Here is a 2,500-nt window from a genome sequence, read left to right as displayed (position 1 = left end):
AATATAGAATAGAAATGCATTATTAGTTCATTCATTGTGGAGTTACACCATAATTGTTCTGTTAAGTATAATGATACTTCACCATTGAGTCTAACGAGAATTATTTTGTAAACCCCCTTATGTACATCCAAGAAACCCTTCTTTGAGAATCTCTGATCAGGAGTGAGAACATTTATGCCAAAATATGATGAAATAAATTATGAGCATCAAGTATTCTTATTTTCTGTTAAATAAATTATCCTTCTCATAGTATAATTACCTCCTATTTATCAAGGGTGATTTGGTAAAATAGGCCCAGAAAATTACTGGCACGCTTTCCAAGAAACAAATACAAATATATATATATATATATATATATATATATATATATAAACATGTATATATAATATATAATATATATGATATATATAATATATATATATATGATATATAATATATATATGATATATATATGATATATAAATAATAAGTGTGTGTTTATCGTTTGTACAAGGTCAGACTCGGTGACTGTGGTATGGTCTACATGTATGTTGAAATGTTTAAATCTTGAACAGTAACCTACGTTTAATGACACCAACGAGAAAAAAGTACCGTGAGGACGCGCTCTTTCACACTACTTTGTATGCATATTAGAACACCCATTATAAGAGCACTAGAGTACTATTTTTAAAGATTCCAAGATTATTAATATGACCCAATATGAACTTAGCCATTACTATGGCCATCATTTTTCTTCTTTTTTCTATTTCCCAACATCAATGTGTATTTTTTCATATTTGGTGTCCATGTCGCTTCTCAAATATGAAAAGATTAAGATTTTCGCAACATAAAGTTAAAGTAGGAACAAAGTAAAAAAAAAAAAATACTTGCTTTCTGATTCTCTCCTAATCCTTTACTTTGTTGTCGTGTGTGTGTGTGTGTGGGGGGGGGGGGGGGGTCACCACAGCCCTGGGCCTCAGAATTCGCCTCAACTAATTTTGCATGATCTTTTCTTCTCCCCTTTTCCTTCTTTTCTTTATCCCCTTCTGCCCACTTCTTAAGATGTGAGAGGCGTGCTGAAAGGATGGAAGGCTGGCTTTGTGCCAGTCCTGAACGGCCTTCTCCAAACTTATTTCAGGCCCACCATGGTCAATAATGAAAATTTGTAAACCCTTATTAGGGTCATTCAGACTTGCCCCTTCATTGACCAGCCTCTATAGACCTGATTTCCCTGGTTTCCCGACTACAACCTTTCCTTTGACCACGGCTCTGATCACTGATTCTAATACCCCGTTCCGGCGTTTTGCTGTCAACTCTGTCTATTCCGAATCATCCACCCAGGTCATTACTCAACCTTCAGCATACACCCCTTCCTCTCTCCTAACACCCTACCCTCTATCTCCTACTACACAGTCTTCATCTACCCTTCCCCCCTTATTACAACTCTTGATCCTTATTGTCCTCCTCCCCATAGTACTTCCTCACTTCCAACTTCTGAGTACCCTTTTTTGCTTTTTGGCCCAGTCGAGTGACATCGATTCTTTATGATTACCCCTACAGTCCTTTATTTTCTTCCAACGGCTCTAAAAACAAGTAGGTGAAGTTTCCTTTCGCAGTCGCTCCGATCGTTCACGCCTTGTCACAGTTACATTTGAGTCCCAAGTTCGTGCACAATCTACCATGACTAACCTCACTGGTAAGCCTATTCCTGGCCAACCTTACTCCTCCTGTAATACTTAAACCGGAACTGTTTCCATCTGCGAAAAGGACTGCCCTGTCCGACCATCCCTTCCCCGTCAATATCAGATATATTGGTATTTTGGCCACCCTGCCAAACACTAGCTCCACAGATCGCTGCCCTCTGTGTGCTCAACCTGGTCAAAATGCACGTGTGACAATTATGACGGCTCCCATGATTTATTTTATAGGAAATGCGTTGCATACAAGCTCGAATCTAAGGTAGCAGAAACACGCCGACGAGGTTTTTCTTTTTCTACTTGTTCCAAAACTGTCCTTCACTCCCTTCCCCTCTCATCTCTAGATGCTTCATCTTCTACCCCGAAACATCCTATCTCTACTACCTTTCTTTCCCAGTCAAATTAATTTTCCAGCCTAACTTAAGATACTTCAATCTCTACCACTTCCCAGATGCTTACTCTCCTTTTCTCTCTGTGTGTCGCACCAGGCATTATAAACGTTCCACCCTATCTTCTACCACATCCTCTGCTACTCCCACCTCTTCCTCTGCTCCCTGGACATCTAGTCCCTCATCTCATCATAAGAATACCTTTGTTTCTCAGACCTCCCCACCCAATTCCCTCCAGAAACTCCTATTCCAAAATGTTTACCGATATCCATCCTCCTATTCAAGTTCCCCCCCTACCCCTCTTCCTCCTACTCTCTCCCCCAAAACACCCCTTCCACTCCTTCCCCATGTACACAACCATTCCCTCTTCCTTCCTCATTATCCTCACCACTCCCACCTGGATGCTCACGTAACTCCCTTATGTCATGACAATGT

The 2,500-nt window shown here is 40.2% G+C and overlaps 1 long non-coding RNA gene across 1 annotated transcript in view; it reads left to right on the top strand.

The window, feature by feature from the left end:
- LOC125044022 overlaps positions 1-211 on the top strand; it is a 24,551-nt gene extending 24,340 nt beyond the window's left edge. The window contains exon 2 of the long non-coding RNA XR_007116451.1: positions 1-211. This exon is cut by the window's left edge and continues 2,151 nt beyond it. This is a non-coding gene — a long non-coding RNA (uncharacterized LOC125044022).
- Positions 212-2,500: the final 2,289 nt, after the last annotated feature.

Source organism: Penaeus chinensis, chromosome 35, assembly GCF_019202785.1.
Source record: "Penaeus chinensis breed Huanghai No. 1 chromosome 35, ASM1920278v2, whole genome shotgun sequence".
NCBI classification, from domain to species: domain Eukaryota; kingdom Metazoa; phylum Arthropoda; class Malacostraca; order Decapoda; family Penaeidae; genus Penaeus; species Penaeus chinensis.
Note: the sequence above shows the minus strand (reverse complement) of the source record. Positions and strands in the feature narration are given on the sequence as shown.